Below are 15,073 nucleotides of genomic sequence, written 5' to 3' on the forward strand. Positions count from 1 at the left end.
TAGCCAGCTGGTTGGCTGCTTCTTGTGATGTAATGTCCCCCAGTCCTTATCAGGCCTCACCACCTGTGTCTGTCCAGGCAGATGGTCTGGGCAGTTCCTGGTGCTTAGTGGCCTTAGCTTAAGTAACTCCATTTTGGTTTTGCTTTTTCTCTTTCTTTTTGGGTTAGGGGTGCCCTGCCCTGTAACTCTTTTGGGACTCCTGTGGGATTCCCCACATGGCCCCGCACATTTTCTTTTTTATAAAATGCTGAAGCTTCATTAAAATAGAAACTTGTCCCAATGTTCAAACACTTTTATACATGATCTTATTTTATTCTTAAAACTAATACAATTCCTGTGATCATTTATTCAGAAGGTTGTGGATGAAATACTTTCCTAACACTAATTCTTTTTTTTTTCTTTTTTAACTTTAGTTTTCTTAGCCTCCTTTCCTTCACCTAGAAAGCAGGGTTTGAATTCCTGGAAAAAGATAGTATTTACCTCATAGAGCTGTAAAGATGACATGAGATAAGTGTAAAGGAATTGTCAGAACACAGATTGATGATAGTGGCCATGCAAGACATGGCCCAGACAGAGTATGGCTCTAGAATAGGCTTTCAGCAGTGAAACCCTGGGGACACAAAGAAGTCCGCACCAGGAGTCTGAGGAGGAGTGGCCAGAGAGTCAGAGACAGGCCAGGGGAGGCAGGGGAGTGAAGTCAGGCAATCAGAGGGGATGGAGCAATTTAAGATGAAGAGGACCACCCTTAGTGTTGTGCATCAGGAGCCTGAAGAAATTAGGGTTTACTGGTCAGCAGCTCAGTGGTCTCAGCCTCAGGCAGGTTCAGTAGAGAGCAGGCAGGAGGCAGGCTGCGGTGGAGGATTAGATAGCCAAGTGCAAGCTGCTAGTAAAAAATGTTCTCCCTTGGGATAAAGGGAAAAGGTGGGGGGGAGGGGAGATGATAGGCCAGTGGCTAAACAGATACCCAAGATACTCCAGATTGGAAAATAGCATGTGAATTTCACAGGATAATAACATAATGTTTAAATCTTACCTCTGTGTTTATTTGAGAGGGAGAGATAGCGCTCTCATCTCCTAGTTCCCCCCCTAAATGTGTGCAGTGGCTGGGGCTGGGCTAGGGCCAAAGCTTGTGATCTGTCAGCTCCAAGTTAGAGAACCAGGAAAGCTGGTGGTTGAATTCACTGAGTTCAGTTCTGAAGGCCCAAACACAGGGATTCTGACGCCCGAGGACAGGAGAAGATGGATGTCTCCACTGACGCAGAGAGAGAGTTTGTGCTTCCTCTGCTTCTTTGTTCTATCCAAGCCCTCAGCAGATTGGTTAATTCCCGTCCATTGGTGAGGATGATCTTCTGCACTCAGTTTACTGATTCAAATGCTAGACGCATCCACACAGAAATGCCCACAAATGATGTTTTACCTGCTATCTGTTTTTTGTTTTTTGTTTTTTTTTTTGACAGGCAGAGTGGACAGTGAGAGAGAGAGAGACAGAGAGAAAGGTCTTCCTTTTGCCGTTGGTTCACCCTCCAATGGCCGCCGCGGTCGGCGCACCGCGCTGATCCAAAGGCAGGAGCCAGGTGCTTCTCCTGGTCTCCCATGGGGTGCAGGGCCCAAGCACTTGGGCCATCCTCCACTGCACTCCCAGGCCACAGCAGAGAGCTGGCCTGGAAGAGGGGCAACCGGGACAGAATCGGGCGCCCCAGCGGGTCTAGAACCCGGTGTGCCGGCGCCGCAAGGTGGAGGATTAGCCTAGTGAGCCGCGGCGCCGGCTATCTGGGTTTCTCTTAGCTCAAGCTGGCACATTAGATTTACCATCAGAAGCAAACAATAAAGAAAGTAAAGTAACTTTCTGATTCTACTCCACGAGTCCCGCCGTGCATGGTAAGAGTCACATGTGTAAAACTGTCTATGATTTTTTAGTGATACACAACTGACAGAAGAATTGAAGGAGAGGGCAGAGGTGGTTATTGTGGGAATTGAACTTTTTTCAGAGACGTCACAATAACTATTTTCATTTCTTAAAATGATGCCAGAAGCATTTTAATTAATCAATTTAAATATGCATTAGGTAATTTTAAAACGAGGTTTGCAATCTGCTCCACAGCTGGGAAATGAGCTGAGATATTGCCTGTGTGTAATAAGCACAGAAGACAGTTTAGTCCTGCTGTTTCCAGAGAATCATAGAAGCAATAAACGGCCAAGATTGATTGTTCACCGTTTGTATTCTGTCACTGATCAATTAAAAAATATGTGTTCCTGTAAAATAGCAAAGATGATGCCCATAAGCCAATAAACTCTAAAATAAACAAAAATGCTAATGGATTTCTCCTTTTAGCATTTGGGAATTTTAAAAGGGCTTTAAACTATTAGCTTCCAGATCATCTTCCCAGAATTCACAGTGTTATTCAATCAGTCTTTGAATGGTGAAGGAGTGACAAGAGGACAATCCAAACAGCGTTTCTATTAATGTGCCCCTAAGAGCTGAAAAGAACCTGGAAAACACATGCGTTCCTACTTCTGCTCTGCCAGCCAAGGCCTGGGGGACCAGAGCAAGAAGCGGGGACCGTGGTCTTTACGTAATCTGATGGCTCTGACTACCACAAACTGTGCTGGCTTCCACTGCAAAGATGAGAGAGATTAGAAACTTTATTGTTTGGCTTGAGGGTCAGAAGATCAGACACTACAACACTGAAAACAGAGTTGATTTAAGAATCATCCAGGCTGGCGCTGTGGCTCACTAGGCTAATCCTCCACCTAGCGGCGCCGGCACACCAGGTTCTAGTTCCGGTTGGGGTGCCAGATTCTTTCCTGGTTGTCCCTCTTCCGGGCCAGCTCTCTCCTGTGGCCCGGGAAGGCAGTGGAGGATGGCCCAAGTGCTTGGGCCCTGCACCCCATGGGAGACCAGAAGAAGGACCTGGCTCCTGGCTCCTGCCATCGGATCAGCGCGGTGCGCTGGCCGCAGCGCGCCGGCCGCGGCGGCCATTGGAGGGTGAACCAACGGCAAAGGAAGACCTTTCTCTCTGTCTCTCTCTCTCACTGTCCACTCTGCCTGTCAAAAAAAAAAAAAAAAAAAGAATCATCCACAGCAGCAGTGACTGACCCAGGTTCTTTGAAAAGAGATGTTAACTGTCCTTTCAAGATTTATCATCGACAGAAAGCAATGGGCGGCTTCTTGGTTTAGCTGTTAGACTGAAGTATGGAGATACTGTATGGAGATAAAGCTGAAAAATACAAGAACTTAGTACCTGATAATGCCAAAAATGCTGACAATGCAACTAAAAATGCAGAGCCCCTGATCAGTTAGGACATAAATAATCCTGATTTGAAGGCTGGTGTAATGGCGTTGGCTAACCTTCAGGTTCAATGTCATGATGATTACCTGGTAATGTTTAAGGCAATTCATGTTTTTGATTGAGGAGTGCCTGACACAGGATACAGCTGCTAAAGCAAATCAAACAAAAGAGGGCTCCCTCGTTGCTTAGACAGACAGGTTTTTGGTTTTGACACAGCAGATGCAGTTCTTAATGAAGCTGCTCAAATTCTGCGATTGCGGAGTATAGAATTAAGGAAGCCATAGTAGCTGTTCAGGCTATTATTGCCAATCCAAGACAGACCACAGACTGGGCTAAGTGTGAAGATGAGCACTTGAGGCTATCAGCTTCTCTCTGCCTTAACACACATTTGGGAACCACTTCTGGCGTCCGTTTCAAAGCAAAATGTTGGGGCCGGCACTGTGGTGTAGCAGGTAATGCCGCCGCCTGCAGTGCCCGCATCCCAAATGGGTGCCAGTTTGAGTCCTGGCTGCTCCACTTCCCATCCAGCTCTCTGCTCTGGCCTGGGAAAGCAGTAGAAGATGGCCCAAGTCCTTGGGTCCCTGCACCTGCATGGGAGACCTGAAAGAAGCTCCTGGCTTCTGGCATCAGATCAGTCCAGCTCTGGCCATAGTGGCCAATTGGGGAGTGAACCAGCAGATGGAAGACCTCTCTCTCTCTCTCTCTCTCTCTCTCTGCCTTTCCTCTCTCTGTATAATTCTGACTTTCAAGTAAAATAAATAAATCTTAAAAAAAATGAAAATAAAATGTTACATTTTCATGGAAGGAATCCCAAGAAATTGACTGTGTTCTGAAATTTATCACCATTGCTTTTTTTCTTAAATAAAGTTTGGGAAAGTTGGGGTGGAAAAAGAAAACACTTGTGAATCACACCCAAAGTATTTACAATGACAGAGAACAAGTGCAATTTGTTCCATTACAATGGGATTTTGGATCCATAGGTAGGATTTTAGACTGGCCTGAAAGATGGCAGAAAGGCGATGACTTGGTGTGGAACCAGTCTTCTAGAACCAGTCTTCAGTGGTTCTAGAAGAAGCCCTTGCTGGCTTGCGCTGTGGCATAGTGGGTAAAGCCGCCACCTGCAGTGCCAGCATCCCATATGGATGCCAGTTTGAATCCCGGGTGCTCCTCTTCTGATCCAGCTCTCTGCTATGGCCTGGGAAAGCAGTAGAAGATGGCCCAAGTCCTTGGGCCCCTGTACCCATGCGGGAGACCTGGAGAAGCTTCTGGTTCCTGGCTTTGGATTGGCACAGCTTCAGCCATTGCGGCCATCTGGGGAGTGAACCAGTGGATGGAAGACCTCTCTCTCTCTCTCTCTCTTTTTTTTTTTTTTAACTTTTATTTAATGAATATAAATTTCCAAAGTACAGCTTATGAATTACAATGGCTTCCCTCCCCATAACTTCCCTCCCACCCGCAACCCTCCCCTTTCCTGCTCCCTCTCCCCTTCCATTCACATCAAGATTCATTTTCTTTTTTTTTTTTTTTTTTTTTAATTTTTTTTTTTTTTTGTTTTTTTGACAGGCAGAGTGGACAGTGAGAGAGAGAGACAGAGAGAGAAAGGTCTTCCTTTTGCCGTTGGTTCACCCTCCAATGGCCGCCGCTGCAGCCGGCGCACCACGCTGATCCTGGCAGGAGCCAGGAGCCAGGTGCTTTTCCTGGTCTCCCATGGGGTGCAGGGCCCAAGCACCTGGGCCATCCTCCACTGCACTCCCTGGCCATAGCAGAGAGCTGGCCTGGAAGAGGGGCAACCGGGACAGAATCCGGCGCCCCAACCGGGACTAGAACCCGGTGTGCCGGCGCCGCAAGGTGGAGGATTAGCCTATTGAGCCACGGCGCCGGCTCAAGATTCATTTTCAATTCTCTTTATATATAGAAGATCAGTTTAGCATATATTAAGTAAAGGTCTCAACAGTTTGCACCCATATAGAAACACAAAGTGTGAAGTACTGTTTGAGTACTAGTTATAGCATTAATTCACATTGAACAGCACATTAAGGACAGAGATCCTACATGAGGAGTAAGTGCACAGTGACTCCTGTTGTTAACTTAACAAATTGACACTCTTGTTTATGGCATCAGTAATCACCCTAGGCTCTTGTCATGAGTTGCCAAGGCTATGGAAGCCTTTTGAGTTCACCAACTCTGATTATATTTAGACAAGGTCGTAGTCAAAGTGGAAGTTCTCTCCTCTCTTCAGAGAAAGGTACCTCCTTCTTTGATGACCTGTTCTTTCCACTGGGATTTCACTCGTGGAGATCTTCCATTTAGGTGTTGTTTTTTTTTTTTTTTTTTTTTTTTTTTTTTTTTTTTTGCCAGAGTGTCTTGGCTTTCCGTGCCTGAAATACTCTCATGGGCTTTTCAGCCAGAACTGAATGCCTTAAGGGCTGATTCTGAGGCCAGAGTGCTGTTTAGGACATCCACCATTCTATGAGTCTGCTGTGTATCTCGCTTCCCATGTTGGATCGTTCTCTCCCTTTTTTATTCTATCAGTTAGTATTTGCAGACACTAGTCTTGTTTATGTGCTCCCTTTGACTCTTAGTCCTATCATTATGATCAATTGTGAACAGAAATTGATCACTTGGACTAGTGAGATGGTATTGGTACATGCCACCTTGATGGGATTGAATTGGAATCCGCTGGTATGTTTCTAACTCTACCATTTGGAGCAAGTCAGCTTGAGCATGGGAAGACCTCTCTCTCTCTCTCTCTCTCTCTCTTCCTCTGCTCTCTGTAACTCTGCCTTTCAAATAAATAAATAAATCTTAAAAAAAGAAGCCCTTGCTGTACCCTTTGGATCTGCAGGGCAACGCTGTATTGCTCCAGAGCTGTGTTCAATGCTTTGTGCAATTCCTTTAGTGTTGTGTGAAGAGCAAGAGGGAGTAGAAGTGGGCGATTTCAATAGGTAGTTAGACAACTTAGTAGTTGTGTGGCCTTGACACATTCTGTGTCCTACTATTGCTTCTTCCTAGTGGTAAGCAAAATTCTAAGATCTTTCCCAAGATTCCCACCTCCTAAGTCAAATTCCCAGCTCCTGGCTTCAGCCTGGCCTAGCTGTGGCCATCATGGACATCTGGGGAGTGATTCCATGTCTCCCATGTGGTTGACAGGAGCTCAAGCACTTGGGCCATTTCACACTGCTTTTCCAGGTGCATTAGCAGGGAGCTAGATTAGAATTGGAGCAGCCAGGATTTGAACCAGTGCTCATATGAGATGTTGGCATCGCAGGCAGCTTAACCTGCTGTGCCGCAATGCCAGCTCCTACGCTTATCTTTGAATTCCATTTTTCCGTGCACTTTTTGAACTCTCTTTGTATTTATTCAGGGCTTACTTGTGTTACAGTGGAAATGAGGTGAGCTTTCCTAATCAGTTCAGTGTTCTTAATTGACTGGAAGTCCTTAAATTCATTTTGTGATCTTTCCCCCAATAATTCTTAAAAAATTTTTATTGGAATTACATTGAATCTATAGATTAATTTGGAAGAAATTTACATTTTAAAGGTTTATTTATTTGAAAATCAGGGTTATATATAGAGAGAGGGAGAGGCAGAGAGAGAGAGAGAAAGAGAGAGAGGTCTTGTATTTGCTGGTTCACTCCCCAGTCAATGGGCCAGAGCTTCGCCGACCTGAAGCCAGGAGCTAGGAGCTTCTTCTGGGTTTCCCACGTGGGTGCAGGGGCCCAAGGACTTGGGCCATCTTCTACTGCTTTCCCAGGCCGTAACAGAGAGCTGGATCGGAAGTGGAGCAGCCAAGTCTCGAACCTGTGTCCCTATGGGATGCGGGCACTGCAGGCGGCGGCCCTACCCTACTCACAGGGCCAGTCCCAGAAATTTACATATTTAAAATGTTGAATTCTATCTGTGAGGCTGTTGTATATCTCACTATTCATTATAGACCCCTTTTAATGTCCTACTGAAATTGTGTAATGAAAAGATAGATGTTGTGTAGTGATTGTTAAATTTAGTGCTATGCTTTATACTTTCTTTATTCCTCAGTATCATTCTTGGCTTGTTGAATATCTGTGAGCAAATTACTTAATCATTCCCGTTGATCTGCTTAAGTACTTTTTAAAAAAAATTTTTTTTTGTTTGACAGGCAGAGTGGACAGTGAGAGAGAGAGAGAGAGAAAGGTCTTCCTTTGCCATTGGTTCACCCTCCAATGGCCGCTGCGGCCGGCGCCCTGCAGCTGGCGCACTGCACTGATCCGATGGCAGAAGCCAGGTGATTCTCCTGGTCTCCCATGGGGTGTAGGGCCCAAGTACTTGGGCCATCCTCCACTGCACTCCCTGGCCACAGCAGAGAGCTGGCCTGGAAGGGGGGGCAACCGGGACAGAATCCGGCGCCCTGACCGGGACTAGAACCCGGTGTGCCGGCGCCGCTAGGTGGAGGATTAGCCTAGTGAGCCGCGGCGCCGGCACGTACTTTTTTTTTTTAAAGATTTATTTATTGGGGGCCTACTGAGCCGCCGTGGCTCAGTAGGGTAATCCTCCGCCTGCAGTGCTGACATCTCATATGGGTGCTGGTTCTAGTTTGGTTATTCCACTTCCAATCCAGCTCTCTGCTATGCCTTGGGAAAGCAGTATTAGATGGCCCAAGTCCTTGGGCCCCTGCACCCATGTGAGAGACCAGGAAGAAGCTCCTGGCTCCTGGCTTCGGATCTGCGCAGCTCCAGCCATTGCGGCCATTTGGGGAGTGACCCAGTGGAAGCAAGAACTTTCTCTCTCTCTGTCCCTCTCATTGTCTGTAACTCTATTTTTCAAATAAATAAATAAAATCTTTAAAAAAGGATTTATTTATTTATTTGCAAGGCATAGTTACAGACAGGCAGAAGCAGAGAGAGAGAGAAGTCTTCCATCCTCTGGTTCACTCCCCAGATGGCTGCAATGGTTGGAGGTGTGCTGATCGGAAGCCAGGAACCAGGAGCTTCTTCCAGGTCTCCCACGTGGGTGCAGGGGCCCAAGGACTTGGGCCATTTTCTTATTTTCCTAGACCACAGCAGATTGCTGGACTGGATGTACAGCAGCCAGGACTCAAACTGGCATCCATATGGGATGCTGGCACTGCAGGTGCCACAGCACCAGCCCCTAAGTATATTTTTATATCAGGAAGTCAACTGCTTAGTATAAAGCAACAAACACACTAAATAGTTCAGTTACCATTTTCATTTATAAGTCTAGTCGTAACCTATTGTTTAAGAAGTTTAAAACGTGCATATATAAAAATAATTCAAAATACACATAAATCAAACTTTTGAAATATAAGAAAACCACTAAAATTGCAACTGATAACACAGTGGTAAGCTAGAATTAATATGTGAGGGTTGTTTAAAATTGAATTCAAAGATAAACCTATTTTGGTGCAAAACAATTTTCAAATCCATGCATAGCTCTTTTCATAATAGACATTTTTATGAATATTTGAAGATCTTTCATGCCTGAATATCAAAAATTTTTACCAAAATATACATACCTTTTAATTCAATTTTCTATATAATTTTTGAATTACCCTCATATATGATTTTGTTACTTGATGCAGGCTAAATCAGGATTTTATTTTATTTATTTGACAGGTAGAGTTACAGACAGTGAGAGAGACAGAGAGAAAGGTCTTCCTTGCGTTGGTTCACCCCCCACATGGCCACCATGGCCGGAGCTACGCCGATCTGAAGCCAGGAGCCAGGTGTTTCCTCCTGGTCTCCCATGCGGGTACAGGGGCCCAAGCACTTGGGCCATCCTCCACTGCCTTCCCGGGCCATAGCAGAGAGCTGGACTGGAAGAGGAGCAACTGGGACTAGAACCAGTGCCCATATGGGATGCCGGCACCGCAGGCAGAGGATTAATAGCAGACTGAGGTCTCTAGCTAGACTCGGAGCTCAGCCTTAGGCAAAGACATTGAAGGAACTGGGTGATCTTCATCTCCAGGCTATGTGGACAGTTGACTCAGGCATAACAGAGATGCAAATGGAGACATCAACTCTGAGTTGAAGGCTCCTTTCTACACAGACTGTGAATGCAAATCTAAAACAAAGCCTTTCGGCAGCTGTCCAGCAGGATGGAGACCACGTGTGGTTCTTTTTTCACAAGCACCATGATGTAATCAGTGCATTGCTACTGCTTGCAGAGACTTATCGATTCAATGCTGCACTGTTTACCAATGTAGATACTTAGGGCTGGAAGGGACCTCAGAGATTCAGGATGTACAAACTAAAGGTGTGTATCAGAATCCTTTCGTGGGACATTTGCAAAAATACCCGTGAAACATTCTGATTTAGCAGGTCTGGAATGTGGCTAAGTAGGGGTGTTGGGCAAAGTTTCCTGGGTGACGCATGCTTCTGGTTAAGAATCATTTTTCTGGTCTAACTCTTTAGTAGTATGGATAAGAGAGTTTTCTTGGAAGGAGGAAAATTGCTTTTAAGATTGCCTTGGTTAGGCCGGCGCCGCGGCTCACTAGGCTAATCCTCCGCCTAGCGGCGCCGGCACACCAGGTTCTAGTCCCGGTCGGGGCGCCGGATTCTGTCCCGGTTGCCCCTCTTTCAGGCCAGCCCTCTGCTGTGGCCCGGGAGTGCAGTGGAGGATGGCCCAGGTGCTTGGGCCCTGCACCCCATGGGAGACCAGGAAAAGCACCTGGATCCTGGCTCCTGCCATCGGATCAGCGCGGTGCGCCGGCCGCATCGCGCTGGCCGCGGCGGCCATTGGAGGGTGAACCAACGGCAAAGGAAGACCTTTCTCTCTGTCTCTCTCTCTCACTGTCCACTCTGCCTGTCAAAAAAAAAAAAAAAAAAAAAAAAGATTGCCTTGGTTAGCAGAGGTGGTTAGAAAATTTAAGCCTCAATGATTCCATTTCTCCTGTTCTTTCTGAACTCATATTTCAGCACCGTTAAGTTGTAATTTAGTTTCTGACTTAATAACTTGGACCTTTATTTTCTAAACAAATCTCTGTTTTTCTATAACGTAGATGAATGAACAATGCTCCACACTGTGTTTTGGGTTCAGAAATTGTGAGAAGCAGTTTAATGATGATAATCCAAGTTAGTTGTTAGCAGCTGCAACAGAGAGACAGCATACAGAGCTGCTGGGTCCGATGCTGGAAACCACAGTGAAGTTTGTGTTGTCCATGGGACAAAGTAATTTTTAGGAACTCACAAATTTATTTTTCATGCATGTGTATCTGAATTAATGAATAGCATATACAATTTACAAGCTGGGCTCATCTCCCAGTGTGGACATGATTAATACCTTTTCTAATCAGGTTTTTGAAATGTAGTTCATATGTCTCTAAGTTTGCACAAATATAAAAGTTTGCTTTTTCAGATGGGTGAAGCAGGCTTCCGTACTTAATTGGAACTCACAGCATCCTTTCCTTACCTTGAATAGTAGGGAGAAATCCCACAGAAGTGGAGTGGCGTTCGGTGCAGTGATTAAAACCCTGCTCCCCATATCAGGGTGCCTTGGTAGAGTCTGGGTTCTGCTCTTGACAATGCACACACTTTTGGAGGTGATGATGAGGGACAAGTAATTGGGTCCCTGCCACTTGTGAGAGGTCTGGATTGAGTTCCTGGCTCCCAGTGGTGGGCTGGCCCAGCCCTGGCTGCTGTGGGCACTGGGAAGTGAAGCACTGTCTCTCTGTTTTTTAAATTAAAATTAAAAAAAAAAAAAAAAGAAACGCCACAGAGAAATCTCTCATTTGGGAGAGAGAAAAGAGCATGGTTCAGATCATCCACCTTACTTAATTGGTAGCTAACCAGGGCTGCCTTTTCATTCATTGGGTCCCACATTCAGCTTCCCTAGTAGCAGAGAACAAGATGTTAAATAATATAGGATCTGAATAAGTATTTTCGATGTAAGTGACTTGCTTTATAATCTACCTTTTTTTTAAAAAAAGATTTATTTATTTATTTGAAAGTCGGAGTTACACAGAAAGAGGAGAGGCAGAGGCAGAGAGAGAGAGAGAGAGAGAGAGGTCTTCCATCCGCTGGTTCATTCCCCAGTTGGCCGCAATGGCTGGAGCTGTGCCGATCCGAAGCTAGGAGCCAGGAGCTTCTTCCAGGTCTCCCATGCAGGTGCAGGGGTCCAAGGGCTTGGTCCATCTTCTACTGCTTTCCCAGGCCACAGCAGAGAGCTGGATTGGAGGTGGAGTAGCCAGGCCTCGAACCGGCACCTATATCGGATGCTGGCACTGCAGGTGGTGGCTTTACTGACTACACCACAGTGCCGGCCCCTATAATCTGCTTTTATTAGAACCAATTCACTTTTTAAAGGAAATTATAGCTTTAATTTCACATTTTCCTTTCTCAAAAAGGAACTTAGACTGTTCACTTTTTAAAATGGTTTATTTATTTTAAAGGAAGAGTAACAGAGAGAGAGAGAGAGAGAGAAAGAGAAAGCATGTGTGTGGGAGGGGCCAGCGCTGTGGTGTAGCGGGTAAAGCCGCCTTCTGCAGTGCCAGCACCCCATATGGGCACCAGTCTGTGTTCTGGCTGCTCCAGTTATCTGCTATGGCCTGAGACAGCAGTAGAGGATGGCCCAAGTCCTTGGGCCCCTGCACCCACATGGAAGACCCAGGAGAAACTCCTGGCTCCTGGTTTCGGATCAGTGCTGCTCCAGCCGTTGCGGCCAATTGGGGAGTGAACCAGCAGATGGAAGATTTTCTCTCTCTCTCCCCCTCTCCTCTTTCTGTGTAACTCTGACTTTCAAATCAATAAATAAATCTTAAAAAAAAAAAAAAAAGAAAACGTGTTAGAGAGGCAGGGTGTTGATGGGGGAGGTAAGGAGATATCTTTCATCTGCTGGTTCACTCCGCAGATGGCTGCAATGACTGGGGCTTTTCCAGGGTGAAGCCAGGAGCCAGAAATTCCATCTGGGTCTCCCACCTGGGTGGCAGGGGTCCAAGCACTTTGGCTGTCATCCACTGCCTTCCTTGGCATATAAGTAGAGAGTTGGATTGGAAGTGGAGCATCCAAGACTCACACTGGCACTCAGATATGGGATGCTGGCATTGCAGGCAGTGGCTTAACCCACTGTGCCACAATGCTAACCCCTCATCCACTGTTTTACAAAGGAGGAAACTTGCTAGGGTCGATTCTTGATTTTTAGTGACATTCCCTTTAGCAGTTTTTTGGCTTATGATTAAAAGCGTAGATACTTGATAAAGCTGTGTGTTCAACGAGAGAGTCAGTATGGGATTTTCATGTTTCAGAAACACTTGGTTAGGGTTTAGGAGCTTTTTGTGCTGTTCTCCAGTGTTACTGGCCTTTTTCCCTCTGATATTGCATTTCCTGAACAACATGTGGTTGGGCATCTTGTGAGCAGAATTATGTCACTGCTGGGGTGGGCACTGTGGTGCAGCGGGTTAAGCTGCTGCTTGGGACACCCGAATCCCGAATCAGATTGAGTTACACCTCTGCTTCAGATCCAGCTTCCTGCTCTTGCTCCTGGGAAGTAGCGGATGACTGCCTAAGTACCTGGATCCCTGTCATCTATGTGGGAGATCTGGATGGAATTCCTGACTCCTGGCTTTGTCCTGGCAGCCCTGGCTGTTGCAGCCATTTGGGGAGTAAATCAGCAGATGGAAGATCTCTCTCTCTGTCTCTCTGTCTCTCTCTCATCTCTCTGTCTCTCCCTTTCTCTCTGTCACTCTACCTTTCAAATAAATAAATGTGCTTTAAAAGAAGTGTGTCGCTGCTGAATAGGCGGTTTCAAAAATTCTCAAATGACAAATAACAATCGTATGTATTTATGGTGAAGAAGATGATGTTCTCCTATGAGTTTGCAGTGTGGAATGGTTAAATCAAGATGGTTAACAAATCCAGAGTAGGGGTTTTTAATCCATGATATGAGACTCTCTGGCATCTACGTTGGCTGCCTCCTTGGCCCATGTTCCTGAATGGTGATATGTAATATCTCCTGTTGGACCAGAATGGATATTTAGTATAAGTGAGAAAACCTTTTTGTTTTAAGTCACTCAGATTTTGGAGTTACTGGTAACTTTAGGTTACAGATCTGCTAACTAATGGGTGTTTTCTTGAAAGAAAAATAATGCTTCCAATTTAGTCTATCACATTAAAGGGAAATGAAGAAGTTGGTAACACATGTGGCACTTTAGGGTAAAGTGTGATGCAGAAAGTTTGCTTACTGAGAATATCTTTTTTGGGGAGGGGTTATGTTTCTGTATTGTTATCCAGATTCCCTGTTTTTAAATTGGGCCATGCCGAAGCCAGGAGTCCAGAAGTCCACCCAAGTCTCCCATGTGGGTGACATGGGACCCAGGTACTTGCGCCTCATCTTCCTCCCAAGGTACATGTTAGCAAGAAGTTTGATGGGAAGTGGACCTGGGACTTGAACCCAGAGCACTCACACTTTGGGTGTCCCAAAGCAGGATCTTAACCACAGTGCCAAGTGCCCACCCAAGAGCCCTTTCTAATTACGGTCAGGATTCAGCGAAATAAGAGTCAACAGCTTTGGGTCCTGGTCCTTATGTTGCCACTGCACGACCTTCACCTGTCTGGGTCTCAGGACACTCACTCTTCTATAAATAGGCGCTGAGACAAGCTGTCTTGTATGCTTTCCGAGCTCTGTTAATCTGTAATTCCAGGAACCAGGGTAACATGCTGCTGGCTGTTTTGGGTCTGGGCTCTCAAACAGAATTTTAAGGTAGCGTAGGAACCACGTCTATACATACTTTGGTATAAAAATTCAAGGAAATTCAAGGAAAAATGGTGCTTAAGTCACCCAAAGCCTGAATGTCCCAGAATGCCCTATAGTGAACTTTCAGAGCCCCATTTTTTGGTGAGTACAAGCCATGATTTTTAAAAATGTACTTTCAAGGTTTTTCTAATATTTAAATAGATTATCCTTGTATTTAAGAACTTTTTCTTCTCTAACATTCACAAAACGTTTCCCAAGGGTGTAGTGGAATTGTGCCTTTTTTAAAAAAATGTTTGAACATTTGAAATTCAGAGACAGAGAGAGATCCATAGAGAGAGAAATAGACACAAACAGAGAAAGAAACACACACGGAGAGGTAGGGCTCCGATTGACTGGTTCACTCCATAAATGCCCACAAGGGCTGGGCCTGGGCTGGAGCCGAAGATAGGAGCCGTGAATGCAATGCAGGTCTCGCACATAGGTTGCAGGAACCCAATTGCTTGAGCGATCACTGCAGCTCTCTGGGAATGTTGGTGGGAAGCTGGAATTGGAAGCTGGAATTAGGAACCGAACCCAGGCACTCTGAGGTGTGGGATGCAAGCATCTTAAATGCTAGGCCAGGGGCCAGCATTGTCGCACAGTGGGTTAAGCCTCCTGGCTTTGGCTTGGCCCAGCCCCAGCTATTGTTGACATCTGGGGAGTGAACCAGCAGATGGAAGATCTCTCTCTCTCTCTCTCTCTCTCTCTCTCCCTCCCTCCCTCCCTCCCTCTCTGTCTGTAACTCTGCCCTTCAAATAAAAAAAATCTTTAAAAAAATCGCCAGGCCAACCATCTATCCTTTTGCCTGTTTTTTTTAAAAAAATTTAATTTAATTCTATTTATTTGAATGACACATACTCTCACAACACAGATAGCTCATATCTGCTGATTCACTCTCAGATGCTTGAATCAGCCAGAACTGGACCAGATTGAAGCCAGAAGATAGGAACTCAATCCAGGTCTCCCACTGAGTGTCAGGAACCCACCTACTTGAGCCATCACTTGCTGCCACCAGGATGCACAGTAGGAAGCTAGACTTTAGAACAGAGCAAGGACTCACAC

The 15,073-nt window shown here is 45.7% G+C and overlaps 1 protein-coding gene and 1 pseudogene across 2 annotated transcripts in view; both read left to right on the plus strand.

The window, feature by feature from the left end:
• RNF144B (ring finger protein 144B) overlaps positions 1-15,073 on the plus strand; it is a 203,031-nt gene that overhangs the window by 12,807 nt on the left and 175,151 nt on the right. The gene's annotated exons all lie outside the window — the stretch shown is intronic.
• Positions 2,501-3,626, plus strand: LOC103352230 (tRNA-splicing ligase complex subunit RTRAF pseudogene; annotated as a pseudogene).

Source organism: Oryctolagus cuniculus, chromosome 5 (genome assembly GCF_051225735.1).
Source record: "Oryctolagus cuniculus isolate XC-2025 breed Fujian yellow rabbit chromosome 5, ASM5122573v1, whole genome shotgun sequence".
NCBI classification, from domain to species: domain Eukaryota; kingdom Metazoa; phylum Chordata; class Mammalia; order Lagomorpha; family Leporidae; genus Oryctolagus; species Oryctolagus cuniculus.